Source organism: Triturus cristatus, chromosome 7 (genome assembly GCF_964204655.1).
Source record: "Triturus cristatus chromosome 7, aTriCri1.1, whole genome shotgun sequence".
Classification (NCBI taxonomy): domain Eukaryota; kingdom Metazoa; phylum Chordata; class Amphibia; order Caudata; family Salamandridae; genus Triturus; species Triturus cristatus.
Genome location: NC_140590.1, coordinates 1,014,536,054 through 1,014,558,738, shown reverse-complemented (window position 1 = coordinate 1,014,558,738; position 22,685 = coordinate 1,014,536,054).

The window sequence follows — 22,685 nt, the reverse complement described above, 5'->3', positions numbered from 1 at the left end:
CCCATTCCACAGGTTAGGGTGCGCCTTAGCGTGCGCATACCGCCGTGGAATGTCACCTGGTCCTGAAGAATGCTTAGCTTAAATTGGCATTGAAAGCAGAAACATGTCGACCACCCCCCTTTCACTAATTTAAACCGGACGTTCTTTGGTTATCTTAACCTACCAGTTCTAGTCCGTCTCACTTGATTTTAACGGTCCTTGGTTTACCTTGATTAAAAATTCTTTTGGTTAAAACCATTTACCTTTTAAATTCACATCCACTTACCCCTCAAGAACCAGCTCCGCTGTAACTCAGGCGTCGCAGCACACCAGGGAGGCACTCGGCCTCCTTGGTGGGAACCCGATGATGAAGCAGGTCACCAACTAGGTTGGTGAGTGAGGGTTCTTCTAAAAAATCCTTTTGGTTTTTGCCAATGCTGTTGTTTTTATCCATTGTCACTCTTTCATTGTTTATGAAAGTTTACCAGGGGGTACAAGAGTGATAATCTCCCTCTCTTTGTCGTTGTGATATTTTGCAGCGCACAGCTGCAAGGGCATTTTTTGCTCCATTGGTAGCGACTCTCCCTTTCAGTAGCATGGAAAATCTTGGTCTTTCTTACTCCAATGAGGAGGTGGATGCCCTACTGGCAGACCCCTCGCTCTTCTCTGACCCCTCGTTTTCTCAAACAATCTCACAGACTACAGAGTGGGATAAACTCAGTGAGCAGAAAAGAGGGTGCATTCGAACCATCCTTCACGGCACCATCCTTACAGAGTATCTCAGAAACAACTTAGCACCTAAGGGCCTCTTAGTTACGAATGCCCCCGCATCTTTCTAGACGATGCCCAGTTTAGAAAAGGATGGGCGCAGATCGCCTGGCATTGCACCCGCGATTGGTTGGTGCTCATTATCAAGACAGCTCTGAGACTTTCGGAGGCTATAATGGTAGAGATCCAACTCACAGAAACTCATTTCAGAACTACCTTAACTGGCTACAAAAAAAGACTTGATGAATTGAACAAGGAAATAAATGAGTACAAAGACTCCCTCACACAGTCTAAAGCTCAAAAATTTCCAAAGGACCTTGCAAAATGGTCCTACACGAAGATATATCCTTATGCTAATCCAGATTATATTCCCCCAGTGAGGAATGACTACAGTACGGACAGCTCCTTCGAGGGTTCCTCTACGAGTGACTCCAGTGGCGACAGTTATAAATCACGCCAACGAGGACGAGGCAGAAACAGACGTCAACATCAAAACCAAACTTGGCATCTTTTTCAACAAACTAACGAAGGTGGCTACCATACACCATTCCAACCACCACCTTTCCACCCCTTGATGGGTTGGAATCCTAGTTTTCTACCTCATCCCCAGTTCCAACAGAACTTGTACCGCCCCCCTTTTTTAGAGAGCGGCAGGAGGGGCCGCGGCAGAAGGAGAGGCACCAATCAAGTCCACTGGCAGCAGGACGAAGCAGTGGGAGACAACACACGGAGCAAAGCTCGGGAACAACAAGCAGGCCCCAGAAACCCACGAGTCTGATTACCATTCTCTCCTCAGTAACCCTGACGGTTGATGAAACCTCAGTCCTGGAGAAGGGACTAGGTTTTATACCTACAGCTCGGTTAGACCGTTTCAAACTCCACTGTGAACTTTCTGATTTCTTTCGGAAGTTAAAACTTAAGAGTTTTTTTGATAAACAACCATTAGACAATACCCAGGCTAATTTGAGTGACACAGGGCTCAGGGTAAAATCTACTTTCACCCCACCCCCCCATGCGGTTCCACCAGAGATCTTAGCTTTCGAGCAGGCGGTCTTCAACGACATTGAAGCATTTGTTGAACCTAATCTCTATAAAAACATGAAGGCCAGCGAGTTCCAAGCTCTGCATTCACTACAATCCAACACCAGCACAGTGATAAAATCAGCTGACAAGGGGGGTGGAGTAGTAATTCAAGACACCGATGCCTATGACACGGAATGCAGACGCCTTTTGAGCGATCGTACCAGTTACACCCCTTTAACATTGGACCCTACCCCAGAACTCCGCACCACTATTCACGACATTGTCAGTGATGCGGAACTTCAGGGTCTCATTACCAAACAGGAGGCAACTTTTCTGACAACTAGCAAGGGTATCATCCCTTACTTCTATACGTTGCCGAAAACACACAAGAATAGGTCACCGCCACCCGGCCGTCCAATAGTGTCAGGCATTGGTTCATTGTTGGAGCCTCTATCACGCTATTGTGATTTTTTCCTAAAACCGATAATCCAGACAACCAGCACCTATTTGAAGGATACCAAAAGTTTACTTGCGGTACTACAAGAGATTGTCATCCCAGATGGAGCTTTCTTTCTTGTTACTCTCAATATAGAGAGCCTCTACACATGCATTCCACAGGATGACACTATTAGTGTCATCGAAAGTTCCCTAGAATCAAGCACTTGGAACTACATAACTCCACGGGAATTTGTGGTCGCTTGTGCTGCTCTTGCACTCAAACGAAATTATTTTGAATACAAGGGCGACCTGTTTCTGCAATCTACAGGTACGTCTATGGGCAGCACTTTTGCGCCGAGTGTGGCGGGGTTGTATGTGTATGATTTTGAATGTAAACACATCCTATCACCACATAACCCTTTCTCGCTTAACATATCTCTGTGGAAAAGATACATCGATGATGTGTTAATCATCTGGAAAGGACCTGAAAACACGCTTTTGGAATTTTTTGAGTGGATAAACACCTGCAATCCTCACCTTAAGTTCACGCATGCTCATGATGAACATGAGATGATCTTTCTGGATGTGGTCATCACCAAAATAGGCAACAACCTACAGACCAGGACGCACTATAAACCCACGGCGAAGAACAACTTGCTGCATTTTTCAAGTTACCACCCACGGCCACTGAGAGAAAATCTTCCCTTTGGTCAGTACCTACGTCTTCAACGCAATTGCAGCGAAGTGTCCACCTTCAAGAAACAAGCACAGGAACTGACTGAGAAGTTGAGAGACCGTGGCTATCCAGAGAAAATCCTTAAGAACAGTAACAAAAGAGCCCGCAACCAAAATAGGGATGCCCTACTGGAAGACAATGTGAGAGATGACAAGGACACTATTCCTCTCACTTGTGTGACCACCTACAACGCAGCTTCCAATGCAGTGAGTAAATCCATCAGAAGACATTGGAATATTCTGAAGAGTAATAACCACGATTGGGAAAAACCCTTGTTCTCATACAAAAGAGCGAGAAGCATCAAGGACACTCTTGTACACACCCGTCCGAGAACACAGAACAAAAGTTTGGACCAGTCAGTTCTCAGTACATAGGGGCTTCCCCCAGTGGTTGGCCACCACCCTTGTGGGTCATGCAGCGTTTGCCATCTTACTTCTGCTACCAAACACCTTGCTCTTGAACCAGGCAAACAATGGTTACAAAAAATGCACACTAACTGTAACTCGATGGATGTGGTCTATTTAATAACTTGCCCATGTGGATAAAGATATGTCGGTATGACGAGGAGAAAAATTAAACAGCGCATTTGCGAACACCGCAGTACCATCCGGTGTCGTAAGGTTAGTACCAAACTCACAGAACACTTCCTACTTCTAAATCACACCACGAATGACTTGAGATGGACAGTGATAGAGAAACTCAACCCAGGTCCAAATACGCAACAATCACTCTTTGAAAAGGAGCAGCGGTGGATTTATCGCCTTTCAACACACCAAGTAGGATTGAATGACAATATTCCTTGGGGCACGGTAATGAGACGTTGATCCGACAACCCAATAATCTTCAGTGTTCACTGCCATTTTTAGCCTCTGACTGATTCAGTTTGTAAGACCACCAAGCGCTTACTAGTTCTGTATTACTCACTATTCTTTCGCGATACTCTCATAACCGGTCTGCAATATGGGGTTTGTAATTCTGAGTATTTAGTCACTTTCTCAGTTGCCTCATTTCGCCGGACTACCATTGATGACGATTCTGTTGTCTTCTTTGCCTTTTACTCCCCTATAAGAGCACATGGGTTTTCGCTCAACTTAACGCCCACTCTCCGTCTGCTCACCTATAATACGCCTGATAACATCCCCGCTTTAAAATAATTTTTTTTTTTTGACGGTCCCAAGGGGGTTCAATAAAGTTCGCCGGTTCAATAGCGCTCTAGCGGTTCACGTTCCCTTTCCTAGACCTTAGACGTCATACGCACTCTGAGGGTACCACGTGACTAGTATCACTGACTACTTACTTCCGCATTCACGGAGCACCCATTAACATTCGGGCCGAGCAGGACTGAGACAGGTTGACTGCGGGAGTGTGCGAGCATGGAAGTAAGTCTGTTCTTTCCTGTCAGGGATATTGGCTTCCCCTGTCCTAAGGGAATTAATCGTTTTACAAAGCAACATAAACTAATTCTTTTGCTTGTTACCTATTTTCAGATACTATAGCTCACTACCCCCCTCTCGGACCCATGATGTATGTTGTACATCGTATACGAGTAAGCAGACCATCCCCTTCTTCCACCCCCCACCCCCCCTTTTTTCATGCTACTGTTTTTTAATTTGATTTTATATTGATTCACTTTCCAGTTATGCATGCATCTGAACAACGGCGTCTGGCAACAATCACGGGCGTTTTTTAGCATGCACAACACGTTCACGAGTCAGCTATCACTATTGACACAGCGGCTATTAGCCACTACTTAGGCATGAATTCTGCCGAGTGATGTGTGTTTACAGAATGTTGTATCCTTACACAGGTATTTTACCAGTGCTCAGTTTACTATAACACCCTTCGTGTTTTGAACGCTTAATCTAGGACGTAAAATAGTCGCCCTCAGGGCAGTGGTGGCCGAATTGCTAACACACCCACTCCCGCTCCACAGCACGGGATTACCAAATTGATTGATCACTTTATTTCGCTAAATATAGCAAGTAACCAACAGGTCACATGTATATGTTTATGTGTGTTTTGTCTGTGTTTTTGTTTCTTTCCTCACAGAAATTATTAGCCCTGGAATAACAAGGAGGCTTTTCAGTAGAACCGTAAGTTTTACCGTTCCCATTCCACAGGTTAGGGTGCGCCTTAGCGTGCGCATACCGCCGTGGAATGTCACCTGGTCCTGAAGAATGCTTAGCTTAAATTGGCATTGAAAGCAGAAACATGTCGACCACCCCCCTTTCCCTAATTTAAACCGGACGTTCTTTGGTTATCTTAACCTACCAGTTCTAGTCCGTCTCACTTGATTTTAACGGTCCTTGGTTTACCTTGATTAAAAATTATTTTGGTTAAAACCATTTACCTTTTAAATTCACATCCACTTACCCCTCAAGAACCAGCTCCGCTGTAACTCAGGCGTCGCAGCACACCAGGGAGGCACTCGGCCTCCTTGGTGGGAACCCGATGATGAAGCAGGTCACCGACTAGGTTGGTGAGTGAGGGTTCGTCTAAAAAATCCTTTTGGTTTTTGCCTATGCTGTTGTTTTTATCCATTGTCAGCCTGTCTTTGTGTCCCATGACTGGATACAGCAGACAACTGGGCAGTTTGTGTATTCCTCCTATATAGCCTCATAAAATAGAGAGCTTAGTTATGCCTGGGTGGGCCATCGCTGGCAGGATGGGAAGGTGGAGCTGGACACAGCCTTGCTTACACTTGAATAGGCTGTTTCCTGCCGCCACGCAAAGGGTTGCCTATCCCCTATAGTTATTCTGGAGCCAGAACAGCACATGCAGAAAACCTGTGGACTTCAAAGGGAAACTTCTAGAAGCTTCTACCTCTTAAAAGAAAAGCCCAGGTATAAATATTGGACCTCATTCACCAACTCTGCAGTACACTCCTGGACCTGTGGACACTCTGCCAGTAAGAAGGACAACTGTGCTTGCTGGCAATTTGCATATCTTCGGTTTCACTGATTGAATTTTTGTTGTTGTGGTCTTGTTTTATTCATAAACAATTACGTTATTTTTTAAATCTGATGAGGAATCCTCTTGTGATGTGTCTTCACTGTCTTATTGTTTGAGGTATTGCACAAATACTTTACATAAGCCTCAGAGTTAAGCCTGGCTGCTCTGTGCGAAGCTAACCAACGATTTAGCACAGGTTAATTTAGGATTTGTTTGTTACTTCACCCTGACAAGGATTATGGTTCCAACTTGAATAGAGTTTCACCCAGCCTCAACCAGTAACCCAATTTTAAACTATTTGGCACTAGCAGTTGAAGTGACCTCACACAAGCTGCTGAAGTTTAATAAAACAGGAATCTCTCAAATATTTTAAATATTTCTTTGTGTTTGTGTGCGGGGTGTGAATTAGTGTGTGCATGCTTGAGAATGTATGAGTGTGTGAATGAAAGTGAGTGACAGGCGGAATAAGTGAGTATAAGTGAGAATAAGCAACAATGAATGTAACTGAGTGAGTGGGAATAAGTGAGGCTGAATGAAAATGATAGTGAGAATAAATATCTGAGTGCATGAGTAAGTGCAAGTGAGTCACAGTAAGGGCGAGGGTGCAAGAATGAGTTTGAGAGTATGTTCTGGAGTTTGAGTGAGTGAAATTGAGTGGGAATGACTGTGAGTGAATATATGGGAGAGAGAGAGGCTGAATGTGTTAGCTTATGTGTGTGGATGAAAGTAAGTGACAGGAAGTGAAGGATAGTGAGTGTAACTGTAAGAATAAATGCTTGAGTATAAGTGAGAGTGAGTACAAATGAGAGTGAGAATGAACATCTGTGAATGAGTGAAAGTGAATGGGAGGGAGAGCAACAGAGTGAGGGAGAGTGATCAAGTGAGTGAGGGGGTGTTAGTTGGAATGAATGTGAATAAAAATAAGTGTAACTGAGTGAAGGTAAGTGAGCATGAGTTAGTGGTTTATGGGACTGTATGCGAGTGTGTTATGTGGGCCTATTTTCTACTGTCCCTGGCATATTGGAGGTCATTCTTAGCTCACAGATACAGTCATGGTGAAATATGGTGCTGGCATATTGAAAGCCATTCTTGCTATAAGGTACACCCGTAGCAAAATATTGACACATTACAGGTAATTATTGGCATATGGGTTATGGGTGGCAAAATGCTGGTGCTGACATATTGAAGGTAAATCATGGTAACATTTATATTAATGGCCAAATGTTGGTGTTGATACAGAAGAGGAAGTTCTTGGCATAAGGAGTATCCATGACAAATGCTGGGGTTTTACATACTGGAGGTAATTCCTGGCCTATGGGAACTCACATCAGAACGCTGACACTGGCAAACTAGGGGCAACTCTTTCCATAAACAACATCCGTAGCAAAATACTGGTGCTGCCATATGGGAGGTAATTCTTAGCATTAGGGAGGACACCCATGGCATAATGTGGGAGGGACAGAGAGCCATTGCAACATGCTGATCTTGACATTCTAGAGATATTTAGCATTTGGGTCACCAATGGTATATGAATGCAGTCAATGCCAAGATTCTGTTACTGACATATTGTATGTACTTCTTGTCATAAGGGCAACACATGAATTATGAGAAGTGGGGGGTGTCCATGAAAAATAATGGCCCTGGCACAATGGAAGTAATTGTTTACATATCGGGGGGCCCACTGCACATTATGAAAAAATATGGAGTCAATACCTGAGGAGCGTCAGACTTCATTTGGTGGCACATAACGAAAGTACTTGAAAATTTGTGTGAAAATTGTATTTTGAAATGCACTAGTTGACCAAATGTTTTGACTGTGCCTAAACAAAATCTACCATAGATCTTTGTATATATTTTGTTTAATGCAAAAATGTTATAATCATTTATGGCATATGAAACCCTTCTTGGATCAATACATGCTGTTTGTTCATGAAACATCAAGCTAATTTCCATTTAAAATTGTGAAAAATATTTTTAACAGAAAATATTTACTGCATCTGTAACCTATATCTGTATTCTCTCCCTAAAACGTTATTTTTTTTTAAACATTGTATTGTTTTGCATAACAACAGTTATAACCTTACAATAAAGTGACACATTCTTTACAGCTACACCAGGCCTGTGCCCTGTCCCAACGTTTCCCACAGAAACATTACAGAGGTTGCCAGTGCAAGTCCCATGTAAAGAGCCTATGGTTTTACCACATTAGACCTCTGGACATGTAAGCGTCACAACCAACTCTTTATGTCGGAGCAATCATAAACAGCTCTCTGACCCGCAACTACAGACTCTTGTGGCTTGCTATCTCCTCCTCCTGCACCAGCAGCGAATTCCCAACCGCCCCACATCTTGTCAAACCTGTGCGGGCGTCCCCTGCTTTTGAAGACTTTCGTCTCCAACATCATGAAGCTATCCATTGTCCTGTATCTCCGGGAACGTTTTGTTCCCCATTTCTGTACAATATTTCTCTTTGCCACCTTGCAGCCCAAATTTACGAGGAGCCTCTCGTAGTGCATCAGATCTGTAGGGCCCCCAATCTCCAGCAAAACAAGTTAAGGCTGCAGCTCTATGCGGCTCCCAATATCTCCTTACAGCGAGCATCCAACAGCCTCCCAAAAGGCGGCTCAGTGGCGTACAGTACCACAACGAATAAATAAGTGATCCTTCCATTCCACAGTGCAGGAGGCATTCCACGTCCCCCACCTTTCCCTATTTAAACAGCAAAGTCCTCATATTGTATGTCCTGTGGTGAACCTTCAATTGAATTAAGCTGTAGCTTGCCTTAATGGCCGCCTCCACTGGGAATCCCTGCACCAACTCACAGTCTTCATCATCTAGCACACCTACGTACTGTTCCCAGCGATCCCGGTGTCTCCCCAGCTCCCGCTGTATATTCCCCTACAGTGACCACCCCTACGTTAGCGAGATGGCCTTCACCATAACATGCCCATCCAGTCACCTCCCCTCCAGTGGAGACGCCTCTTGTGTCTCCTCTTCCCTAGGAATGCGATTCTGGACTGTGTCGCAGCTGCCTATACAATAGGATGTTTCAGACATCATAAATACCACTTCAGAAAGCTGATGATGCCCCCCTGTGTGATTGTGATGTTTGTATTCTGATCTGGGTTGCAGCAATTTCCCTTTTTGAATGAAGCAAAAGTTTACAAGTTGACCTCGGGAAATGTAACCTAATATTTGCAAAATATCATTAGACTGAAGAGGAGTTCAGGCATGTTTCAGATGAACAGTGTCCTTAGGGATAGTAGCAATTAGTCACACTTTAGGCTCAAATAATTTTGACTGAGTACTCCAGCCCAAATTGCCTTCCTAGGCATTTGTCTGTCTGGAAACCTCCTGATTTCCATCTAATTCTTTCCTCCGCTGGAGTGGTGAGGATATGGTCCTCGTTATCTCATCTGAGAAGACTGTTGCTGGTACAGCATTTGATAGAACCTGAGGAGAGATTGTAAGAACCAATGTAGGTCAATCGCAGCTTCCTTCTCCACGTTGCAAGTCACCTGCAGAAGGAAACAAAATGAGTTTCAGTTCTTTCAATACAGTGGCATCCAAAACCACAGTGCTGCTTATTAAGCCATTCCAATTAGTTGAACTTTATTAATTTGAAGGATTCATAAATCGTGGAATTTACCACAAGGGAAGGGGAGTGATTTCTAAGTAACACAAGTAACGCTGAAATGATCGGTACAGAAGAAGGGTTGAGGAGAACACATGAGACGGTATGAAGAGGTGATTTTGTATATCTCTTCTAAATGCAAAGAGATTGGGGTCCAGTCATGGGTGGTTTGGACTCATGTTCTACCCAGTCGGCAGGGAGGGGGCAAGGGGAGGGCTCTAAGCCAGTGGGGTAACGCTCCTCTGCCATTGTGGAGGAGCCACCGCTAGTTGTACCATCTAAGGGCCAGGCAGGATAAGGCTTGTTTAGATGTGCTGCATCTGGGTTTCAGAATTAGACAGTTTCTGCTTCTTGTTTGCCTCTTAACACCTGTGATTTGTAGCCTGCATTTTGCCCATTGTGTGTTACACATACTATCTTGAACTTGATCTTAGTATCCAGAGAGAGCCAGTAGAGGTGTCTTAAGGTGGGTAGATGTGGCCCAATTTCTTGTCCTACAAGACCAGTTGGGTTGCAGTAGGAAGGAGGAAGGTTGGCTTTTGATAATTCTGCAGTAGATAAAGAAAGTTATCCCAGGATGTTAGTTTCTCTCTCAAGGTGAGTGAAAACAGGTGCTTATACTCTGATATGAGATCTATTTGAGGAATCAAGGATTTAAGCTTTCTAAGCAGATGGGGTTGGTAGGAGGCATGACTTGCTACTTTGTCAATGTGTTCAGTTTAACTGACGTTTTGGCGAATTATAAGGATAAAACACTTGGCATGGGTGTACCGGGGAAATTTGGGGGCATATCAACAACAACCGGCGATAATTATCGCTAAGCGCACTTAGCGCTAGGATAATTATCGCCGGCTAGCGTTGATTTTTATCGCTGAGATAGCGTGCTATTAGCAACACTTATCTCAATAGCGATAAAAATCCTCACGCTAAGTGGCTAACGTGAGATTATCGCTGGAAACCCAGCGATAATCTCACGTTTGTTGATAGGGACAGACAAACTTAGCCATGATATCCTCCTTCCATAGGATATCATGGCTAAGTCAGAAACATACCAGACGTAAAAAAACAGCGTTAACCGCGGTTAGCGCTGCTTTTTTTGTCTCTAACAGGGTTAGCGATACTCTTGATAATAGGAGAAATGTCGCTTAGCGACATTTCTCCTATTATTTTACTCTGGAACGCCCCCTTTGCATCTCATTAGAGATGCAAGGGGAAGCGTAGAGTAAATGGGTGCTAACATGCAAATTTGCATGTTAGCACCCTGTTGTTGATAGGGTGCTAGTTTTATCTCTGCTTTTTTGGCTTTTAAAGCCAAAAAAGCAGAGATAAAGCCCTTGTTGATATGCTCTATAATTACTAAATATCTATCCATGAGGTGTGGAATATTCAACCATTCTTGGACTGAATTATGAATAGTGTAAGACAACGTAATAGGGGAAAGAAAATATGATTTTGTCTCAGATTCTAGGAATATTTTACAATGCTAATTTTCACCTCCTAATAGAGAGGAGGGGTGACTAGGAGTGCAGCTCCAGCATGGCATTTGTTGAGACAGGCATGCACGGAGCTGGTCTTCGAATCATTTTTTAGTACATTTCTTCTGGATTTTAAGAATCAGGAAAGCAAGTACATTTCTGATTTGCAAAGGTTCCGGTCTATCCATTGTAGGTTTGTATGGTTCTGCATTGGGTACACATCATGGGTAGCTATGTTCTAAGCCTGTAAAATCTGCATCCTGAGGTCTTGAGTTATTTAATTACCAATATACATGATATCAGTATCACTTGGACTCACTCAATAAACTTTAATAAAAGCTTTGATGGTGTAATGTTTTGGCAGTCAGATTGCATAGATAAAATCCATGCCATTCCTTAAAAGTTTAAGACTTTTATTTAAATGCAAGATGTGTATTCCCCCATGTGAACCTTGAGAAAATTCCATCAATTCTTGAAAAAAAGTAAGGGAAAGTCATTTTTAAAAAATACAAAAATGTGGGGAACATTTACAACTCATTTATAAGATTCTGCTGTAGAATGGAGCCTAGACATAGTCACTTCTCTATAAAGATGTATAAAAATAAACTTTTTAACATGCCATGTGGATATCTTCAGGTAATCCTGAACACCATTTTGCATTTGTGCATCTCTGGTAATGGTCACCTATTAGTACAAAGGCATTTTAATGTTTAATATTTTAATTTTAACTGAGGTTATGCAGAAATATTATGCAATAATCTCATATCACTTTAAAAGATATTGGCAAATGAATCAAAAAGTGCCTGATTAAACCAGAATATGCAACTTTGGGAGTTGGTTATACATGAACCTTAAATTTCTGAATAAGAAATGAAAAAATGTCTACACGGATTTTTCGTAAGTTAAGAAAATGTAAAAATCATATGTTGCCAATCACTACATCCTCAACGCTAATAGGGAGGTCCTTGAGCTAAAACTTGTGAGCTTAGTAGGTTTGTAATTTAGCATCCATTGTTGAAGAACATCATATGGCTGTATAGGTAATAGCATTAATTTGTAACCATTCTTCAACTTCCAGCACTACCCCAATTAAATTGCCCGTTTCCTTTTAATATGAGCAATATCTATATTTGGCTTCTTTAACAATTTCTTATACCAAAATTCCAGATGTAAAGTCACTGGTGCTCGCAAATATGACTGATCAATTATGAGCTTTGGTGGTTTAATTTTTAGTGTAGCACACTACTTAATCATCTGGGTTAACTGAAGAAATGAAAAGTGAAACCAACTAACATCTGATTGTTCACTGACTAGAAGTCAAACAATACTTTAGCTTAAACCTAAGGAAAATATTCCCAATTGTACAGATCCCTAATTAAACCCAGTGAGAGATCCATGCAGTTGTCACATCTAGAAATAGAAAACTTAGCTCGCTGCGAAGAGTCTCAAAGTGGACAGAAGTGATGGGAAGCTATTTTGCAGCCTGGTTGCCTTCTTTAAGATTGTTACTAGCAAATTATTTTCCACCTTTTGGGGACTTTCGGAAGCTTAACAAAACTAGGAAGATCGGAAATGGCAATATTTCTTAGCATATGTTGTATTATAGAATTATCATAAGGGTCACTACTGAATAAAAATCAATGAATTTGTGAGGTAATGGCAGTCAAATAGTATAGATGCAAATCTAGAAGGGTAAGCCCTCCCCATCCCTTAAGAGATTTTAGGATTTTTATTTAAATGCAAGATGTGTATTCCCTCATATGAAACTTTAAAATATTCCATAAATGGGGAGGAGCCTAGCGCTTGACCAAGATGGCCGCGTGAGCTTTGAGCTCCCGAGACCCTCGTGCCCTCCATCGTCTATCCTGTATATAATCCTGTTTGTATGCATGGCATCGTGTAGATGACTTGTCAGGGAGGCGATCGATGCCACCCGAGGTCGAATCGCCCACCGGGAACCGGAGTTATGCATGGCGGAAGATTGAGGCCTATCTCCGAGGGATGCCAGGGGCTCGAGTTGGCAGGATGCCCGGCCTCTAATTGAACAACAGCGGCCAGGCGAGGTGTGAACTGCCGGACGGAGGTCCCTATCCTTTCACTTTCACTTTCTCGCCCTTTGTCTGCCCAGCCCAGGGAGTGCTCCCGTCTGCTTTATTATCATTTGGACGCTCTGCATGCCACACTGGCGACCCATCGTAAGACGGAGCACTCCTGATCTCTCTCGCTGAGAGAGGGCAGTCCTGTTTGAACCGACTTGCTTGAGCCCACCATGTCGGGCAAAGCAGAGTTGGACCGGCCGAAGCCCAAGGCCACCAGGCGGGGAGCCTACACTCAAGCCAATAACATGGACCGCTATGCCCAGCAGAAGGGGTCACCGGGTGCACCGAGCCAGTCCCCGGACACACAGAAGACAGCCTCACCCTTGGCCCCGGAGCTCTGACTGCAGGATGTCATGGGTGCACTCGACGGGCTGCAGACTTCGATTGGGAGACAGTTTGATGCCCTGGCGCACAAAGTGGATACCATCTTGGTGGATGTTAATCTGATCCGCGCGGATTTGGGCAAAACAAATGAACGGGTCAAATCCCTGGACATCAAGACCACGGGCCTCGCCGATGATGTCTCGGACCTGCAGACCGAGGTCCGTAAGTTGCGGACCGAGAGTGATCTCGCCGCCCGTCGGCTGGAGGACTTCGAGAGCCGGGCCAGGCGCAACAACGTGCGCGTTATCGGGGTCCCGGAGTCCTCGGATGAGACTTCAGTGGACCTGCTCGTGGAGGACTTGGTGCTCAATCATCTGCAGCCTAAGGGTCTAGGGAAGTTCTTCGCAGTTGAGCGGGCCCATAGAGTGCCGGGTGGGCGGCCCAAGGTGGGAGCCACACCGAGGCCGATCGTCGCCCGGCTCTTTCATTTTCGAGACCGGGACGCTATCCTGCAGGCCTCGAGGGTAACGGGCCCGGCCCCCTTCCAGAACGCGTCGGTGAATTTCTATCCTGACTTCACCCAGCAGGTGCAGAGGCAGCGGCAGGGCTTCCTGGGGGTGAAGAGGAGGCTTCGGGAGAGGGAACTGAAATACGCCATGCTCTTCCCTGCCAGACTACGTGTGGTGTTTGAAGACCGAACATTCTTCTTTGAGTCGCCTGCCATGGCGGATGAATGGCTGGACGCTCTGCCTCGACGACGCACGGAAGAGGACACTGCCGTAGACGGGGACAGTGGCCGGGATGAACAAGGTTGATGTCTTCGGAACCGGGCTGACTCGGATTGACTTTAGATAATGACTTGCAGTAAATACGGAGGTTGTGGGAGGACGAGGGGAGCTCTTCCCTCCCTTAGGGTACTTTTTGTAGATTTTGGGTTTGGTAGGGCGACAGGCACACTGCAAGTTGGGGGGGCTTTGTAAGCTGCAGCAGGGGTGCAGGGTGGGGGGGGTTTCCGGGATTTTGGGTTTGTTGTTGGGGGGTTTGTTTCCGCAAGGCATAGTGATTATTTCCAGGACTGTTCCATGGTGGCTCTTCGGGTGTGGGGTGGGCCTCTTTACGTTTGGGGATGGGGGGTAGGGGTTTAAGTGTTATAAGCTGGAATGTTAATGGTTTGGGGGATCGCATTAAGCGTGGGATTGTTTTGCAATTCAACGGTCATTGCCGGATGGTGCCCTGCTGCAGGAGACGCATCTTATAGGTAATACGTGCTATGCCCTGAATAGGAAGGGTTATAAATTCATAGCTCATTCGGGATTCTCCTCTGGGTCCAGGGGTGTGGGCATCCTAGTCAGAGCCTCGCTACCATTTGAGGTGGACTCCACCATTGTTGATGATAGGGGGAGGTTTGTGGCGGTGGCGGGGCGGTGGGAAGGAAGAACTTTGGTTTTAGTTTCGGTGTATGTCCCGCCGGCCCTGCAGGCCTCCACGTTCACAGATCTGGGTAGGGCCCTGCTGGATCTCCCGGGGGGTATGCTTGTAGTGGGAGGTGATTTCAACGCTGTTGGCTCCGGCCTGCTGGATAGATACCCGCCCAGAGACACTGGGGGGGCTCAGAAGTGGCTTCCAGACTTTCTAGATACGCTTGGCCTGATAGACTGCTGGAGGCTCCGGCACCCCACACAGAGCCAATACACTTTCCACTCCGGGGCGCATGGTAGCCTTTCCAGGATTGACTACCTACTCACTCTGGCTGCGCATGCCTCATTGGTGTCTGAGGCCAGGCACATGGCGCGTGGTATATCTGACCATTCGCCGGTGTGGGTCAGGCTGGATCTGGGTCGAGAGGGAGGGGGAAGGGTGGCCCCTATCAACCCTTGGTATTTCCGAGACCCCAAGATGCGCAGCGCGCTGGTAAAGACAGTAGATAATTTTTTCAAGGACAATCAGGGATCCGTGGACTCGGCAGTGTCGCTGTGGGAAGCATTTAAGACCGTGCTGCGAGGGGAAGCCCTCTCCCTTGTAGTGGCTGCCAAGCGGCGGAGAGATGGCGAGGTTTTGCAGGTTGAGGAGGAGATCGCGGCTTTGGAGGGAGCGCTGGAGGAGGAGGTTACAGAGGCCTCACTGCAGGAGCTGTGCTTGAAGCAATCCAGTATAAGGACCTGGTGACGAATGCCGCTAAGACCCTCGGTAGGGAACAGCAGGGCCGTCTGTATGATGTTGGTGACAAGGCCGGGAAACTCCTGGCTTGGCTGGACAAAAAAGAACGGGTCAATAGAGTAGTGCCGGAGTTGACGGGAGAGGGGGGAGAGGTGATTGTGGAACCTGAGAGGATTGTGCAGTGTTTCTCGGACTATTTCCGTATGGTCTATGCCTCAGTGTCGGACAGGCCGCCCGAGGACTCGCGTGACCTCCTGCGTGATATCGCATTGCCCTGTCTCTCTGATATAGATAGGGACGATCTAGACGGTGACATAACGGTCGATGAGGTGGCGGGGGCTATCCGCGCGTTGAACTCGGGCAAGGCCTCGGGTCCGAACGGCTTGCCGGTCGACCTGTACAAGCTGTTTCCGGATAGGGCTGCCCCTCACCTGCGCGCCATGTTCGTGGAGGCGCGGGGGAGTGGGGCCCTCCCGTTGGATCAGCGACTGGCGACGATTGTGGTTATACACAAAGAGGGCAAACCCCGAGATAAGTGCGCCTCATATAGGCCTATCTCACTCCTTAACGCAGAGCCGAAAATTCTGGCTAAAATCCTGGCGGCCCGGTTGATTAGGGTACTCGGTGACTTGGTCCACCCGGATCAATCCGGATTCATCCCGCACCGTAACACAGCGATAAATCTTCGGCGCATTCATGGTGTAATCGCCAGGGCGGGCACGCTGCGTGAACCAGCTATTGTGGCGTCTCTCGATGCCACGATGGCCTTTGACACGGTGGAATGGGCATATTTGTGGGCCGTGTTGACCAAGTTCGGCTTTGGCCACGGTTTTGTGAGCTGGGTGAGGTTGCTGTATGAGGGCCCTCTTGCGAGTGTGGTGGTAAATGGCCGGGCGTCGACTCCGTTTCAGCTTGGGAGGGGTACTCGGCAAGGTTGTCCCCTGTCGCCATTGTTGTTTGCCCTCGCCCTTGAGCCGCTGGCTGCGTGGATACGCTGGCACCCGGATATACGGGGACTTAGATGGTCGTCTGAACACGAGGACCGTATATCGCTCTATGCTGATGACATCCTGTTGTATCTTGCCTCACCCAAGAAATCACTTATAGTGGTCTGTGACGTACTCACATCTTTCGGTAGGAACTCCGGTCTCGTTATCAACTGGAGTAAATCGTATTTATATGTTCTTAGTGGCGGGGTTCCCCCGATCCCTCGAACTTGTTCGATCCAGGTTGCTCAGCAGGGCTTCGTGTATCTGGGGATCTTTATCTCCATGGACTCTGCCATGCGGTATGAGAGGAACCTGCTCCCCCCCCTAGCGCGCCTGAGGCGGGATGTGGAGGGCTGGCGGAGGCTGCCGCTCTCCCTCGTTGGGCGCGCGGCCCTGTTCAAAATGATGTCTCTTCCCCGGTTCCTCTACGCACTGCAGAATACTTTGGATTGGGTACCGGCCAACTACTTTCGGGAGGTTGAAGGCCTCCAACGAACGTTGCTGTGGGACGGGCGGCCGCGAATAGCTATTGCAAAGTTGACGCTTCCATGGTACGACGGGGGTATTGCGCTTCCAGACATCCGACGGTACTATTGGGCCACCCAGCTGAGTGCGATTAATCATGGGTTTTATGGCCCTGCCCTCAGCCCTGGGTATGCCATGGACAGGTGGTTGCTGCGTGGTGGTAACTATTACAGGGCATTGTATTCGCGGTCCCTGGACTCGTCCCTCACGGGGCCCACTGGTGTGGCGGTGCGTGTGTGGAAGATGGCAACTGACTCGCTGGGCTGGAAGGATAGGCTCACCCTCGCTACCCCGCTGTTTGAATCTGAGAGACTGGGTAGGCTTTGGCACACAAAAGGCTTTGACAAATGGGACTTGATCGGCATCTCCAGGGCCGGAGATGTCCTGATTAAGGGGAGGGTGAAGTCCTTTGAAGAGTTGCAGAAGGAGTATGAGCTGGGACCATCTGAGTTTTTCCGCTATATTCAGGTGCGTCACGCCCTCCGATCAGTCCTCATAGAGGGTGAGAAGGTGCCTGAGTCCTCTCCTTTGGAGGACCGGGTCCTTGATGGCCATATGCCCGAGAGCACGATCTCGCTCATCTATAAGAAACTGATCAACGTCCGGGCGGATATGCTTCTGGGGTTGAGGGACCAGTGGTCTAGGGATGGCCTCGAGTTGGATGACGAGGATTGGCAGTCTGCTGTTTCCTCTCCTAAGGAGGTTGCGATCCCGTCGCGTCTGAGGCTGGTGCAGCTTAAAATACTGCATCGAGTGTATGTGACGGGGCCAAGGCTGGTTCACATGGGATTCTCGGAGGACGGCCTATGCAGGAGGGGATGTGGTATGGTGGGTACTTTCCTGCATATCATTTGGGAATGTGGGGTCATCATGGAATTCTGGAGGAGAGTCCATGCAGTGATGGGGGAGGTGACGGGCATTGCTATGCAGCCGGAAGCGCGGTGTTGTCTCCTGAATGTCTGGGGGCCCACTGATCATAATGCGGCGCAGACCCAATGGGTGACTCTGGGTAACATGGTCGCTAAGAGAGATATAGCGCGATTGTGGGGATCCGTGGGGCCCCCCACATTGATCGCGTGGAAAGAAAATATGAACTGGAGTATGCTAAGGGAGAAGACGGTATATTGTGCTAGAGGCCGCCCTCGGAAGTGGCACGCCATCTGGGGGCGGTGGAATCAATACAGGGGGGGAATTTGTCTTGCCCCTGATTTGGATCCCCCCGAGGAACAGCTTTCCTCCTAACCTTCTTTCCAGCTCAGTATGGTTAATGGACTTCTTTGGCCTCTGCTGTCCCCCTTCTTCCTCTTTTCACAGTACTGTAAATGGTAGATGATTGGGGTCCTGCCTCCCCTGGGGGGCTATCACCATGGGCATTCAGTGTTCTTGCCTTGCTGGGGGTTGTTGTGTGTTTTGTGTTTATTTAAAAAATGGAATCTTTGCACTACTCCTTCACTGTATTGTGGACGCGTCTCTGTTCCTCTTTATCGTAGCTGCCGAACCTCCGGGTTGTCGGCTGAATAGCTGTGTCCAGACTTTTGAAAATAAAGGTTTTTATAAAAAAAAAATATATATATTCCATAAATCTTTAGAAAAAACTTGGGGAAGTTATTAAAAAACAAAAACAAGGGGAATATTGGCATTTTGATTTAAAAAAAATCAGCCAATAATGGACAATGGCAATGTATCTCATGTTTGGAATTAACATCTGATCTCAGTAATCAAAGGAACAAAATTATTCTCATGAATGGCATAATGATCTCCAGAGAAACAGATCCCTAATTATCGCTTAGGGGGGTGGGTTTGTCTTTTTGCTGGTGACAACACTTAAAGGATAACACCTCATTTCTTCTATAGACCCCTGATTTAGTGCATAGTTTATTTGTGGTCAAACCCTGTGTAATAGTTTGTTGATTAGCCTTAACTTCTGAGTTATGTCATCTGCCAAAAGATTGAAAACTGCTAATAGAGAGGTATTGTAATAGTTGAATTAATGTAAAGAAAATAGTAAAAGAAAACCAAGACACCCCCTGGTCCCCCTTTTAAGATATACCTGGCCATTAATTTGATTATTTATAGGGTGTTGTGAGTAGGAAAATGAAATTTCTCCAGGATGTTAAACAATAACCATCAATCACCAGGAGGAAAGTCTTCTCAACATCTAATGAGACACCTGCACCAGAAATTGTATTTGTTGGAATGTAGTCAGATACTCCACCTACAAAATATGTTTCAGAAACCTTTGAAAGCGAAAGAGTGATTAGAAAAAGATTTGATGAAAAACTCTCAAAGCACAAGAGAAACAAGGTCGTGGCTAAAACTACCACAAGAAGAAAATCAATGCCAAACATACTGGATGTCATCCAACTACTATGTTTCACACAATTATACACAGCCCAAATCCCATTCCAAATCCCATTCCACTGACAAAATATCAAGCTCTCAAAATCTTGTTGACAAACTTCTTTGGAGAGAAAATACATTTAATGCACTTGGAACTATCTGAAATAAACTAGACCGGCTTGACATGTAAGATTCCTAAAATAATCACCGTTAAATGGTCTACGTTACAAATGATTTGCTTCACCAATCCATCCTTGTAGTCCAAAAAAACGATTCCTACATCTCTTCTAAAGAATTATAAGCAGAATCTCCTCTCTTTTTTTCACAACTGGGAAGACCTATCTTGGCAGTTCGGTCTGGGGTCAAGATTGATTTGCATATAGCTGTGTCTGAACTGTGGTGGCGAAGTGAGGTAAAGAATGATAATGAATTCAACTCAGATCTGTGACTGGGGGTGAGTGTCTGAAAAGTTTCAGCGCTCCGTCCATCACCTCCTTGTGTTTGCTCTATAGTAAAACCTTGTCATGGCTATCCTTCCTTGTATCACAAGGTCTTCGGTGCCCACAGCGTCTACACTGCACTGCCTTTGCAACAGCTGAGTCCCTATCAATACCAATAATACTCTTGCAGATGGAGATCTCTCCAGAATTCCATTTGTTCACTCATCACATTACATACAGAGCTTCAAACCAGAATTGCACCATTGTTTAAATGTTTCCTTCACCTGCTTTGCTACCATGTCATGCTTTTGCATACTAGGATATACTAACCTTGCTCCGCTGATTTGCTAAATCATTGATTTTGATTGCTTCATAGAGAGCCTTCAGCTGGATTTGCAAATCTCCCTTGGCGCGTTGATCTGCTTCTTTCAGAGCTGCTTCAGCTTTGCAGACTATTTCCTCATGTGTAAAGTGCTGTAATCAAAAGGATTAAGGTTATACAAAAATTATACTTATTTCTAAACAGGTATTGTGAGACAACAGAAATTCAACCCTGTTCTTTTTATTAAAATCTCATTACCAGGGTAAAAGTGCCATCTGCTATAGAATAATCTTATTCTCCGTAGATTAAGCTGAATTTTATTCTGCTGTCTGCATTGTCCTGAAGTTGTACAGATATCATCATTCACTGATGAAAAAAGACTTTTCTCCTGTGGACTACCGAGGAAATTTCCAACCACTTTGAGAACAATATAATTTAAGCACGCCATTAAAGACAATGAAGTAGCTCAAGGCTAACAATGGCTGGTATAGGCTTTCTGCTCCAATATTTGTCTTTTTTTCACCCTTTTTAATTTAGAGGATCTACCCTTGGTGGATGGAAGGTTCTAATAGACTTACAGCCCTTCTGCGTTGAGCTATACCAGTTGTTAAAGGCCCTCTCCCTCATTATAGTCCCTCGCCTGCGGCTCCAGCCTATACTTGGGTCTTTAACAGCTAGTATAGCCCTCTGCAGCAGGCTAGAAGGCTATAATAACACCCAACAAACCCACCTCACAGATACCTGCTCAAGCCAGCTAGGATTTATTCACCCAAAGACACTTAGAATCCGATGCTACTACTACTGTGTTGGGACAAACGTGAAACGTGAAATGTGGAAAAGTAATTGAGGCTTGGTCACAGAGTTTTGAAGAGACCATCACACTGTAGTCTATTCTCCAGATGATGCAAATGCACCCCAATTTAATCAGATACTTACGTAGCCAATAAACAACACAAATAAGCTATATCACAGACTAGCTCTTTCTTAGAGATTCGAAAATATATCATGAAGAGAGTAAGATTACTCACAGGATCAAATGAGTACTATTACATTGGATAATACTGACACTGGTTCCTTACAGCAAAACTTCTATATGAAGCACTACATATTAAACAATTTATTTCAAATATTATTTACAATGTGTTTAATGATAGCACACTTTAAATGTAATGACTAAATTAAACAGGGAATTAGTGGTAACATAATGAAACGAACCATTGAAGGACTGAATTCTTGGTTTGAATGATGTAGACATGCATTCCAAGTGAGCTGATTTCAAGTTAGGTTTCAAGTGCATGTTTTTTCTGGTAGTGTGTTCCCCATGCTGCTCTGTCTGTTTACTTTCCTCTTCTCAGAAGATACTTTCGTGACTATTCTGAAACGCTCTTCTGCTGCTTGATATGTCTTGGAAATAAATGCATGTTCACTTACCATTTGATTTGAAGAAATAATTTTCTTAACAAAGAAATAGCCGCAGACGGCCTGGAAGAAAACACAGAGAATGCCCATTAAGTACCAGGTTTCTTTGAAATAACATGCCAACCATGAGATGATCATCCTTTTCTAGAGTTTAGTGGGGGGCCATGTATTGAAAGCTCGAAGGTTGCAAGAAATACTTTCAAGGACAATGTCTTTTTTGAGTTTACCTCTTTGAAATTTGACGGTAATGGCCGGCAGGCAATCAACAATACATGAAGAGGGGAAACAGTGAAATGCTGAAAAGTCACATCTAGTAAATTATAATAATAAACAATTTTTAATTCTAAAAATAAATGTTTTAAAAAAAGAAAATTAATTCTATGCATAACTTTTAGTAATTTGTAATATATATCAGATAAAAACAAACCATTTTCTGGAGGTTTTTATTTTAAATAAATATTTTTTCAAAAAATATAAATGAATTGAATATATTTAAATGAATTAAATTGCATACACGTTTCAGTAAATAGTGCTGTAAGAATGTTTTTATTTGTTCTAGGTTTTAAATAAAATTATTTCATATTAATATTTTACATTCAAATATGTTTTCTCATTTCTTTAACTCAATTTAGTTAATTTGCTCTATACTTTGGCATATGGGATTTCAGCCCTGGTGGCGGACCCTCCAGCTAAATGTGGAAAGTTACTATTAGTAAATTTACACTCTTAATATTTGCTGTACCGCTTGGTTTCTCTCGCCACTGTTTAGGTCTCCTGGCTCACAACAACACAACTTTGCTGCATTGCTAGTAAATCATTTAGGCCTGAAATATGGCAGGTTGAAGATAAGAATGGAGTTTTGCACCACGGGCTTGACTTTCACAATTATAGAATAAATAACTTTGGCGAACTTTGGGGCATATTTACCAACAAGTCACGCAGTGCAGCAAGTCACCTTGCTGCGCTGCGCAGCGTGACAGGGAAAGGGCAGGAATGCACCACATTTAACATAATGTGGCGCATTCCTGTCTTCTCCCAGCGCTGGCGCATAATGTGCTGCCTAGC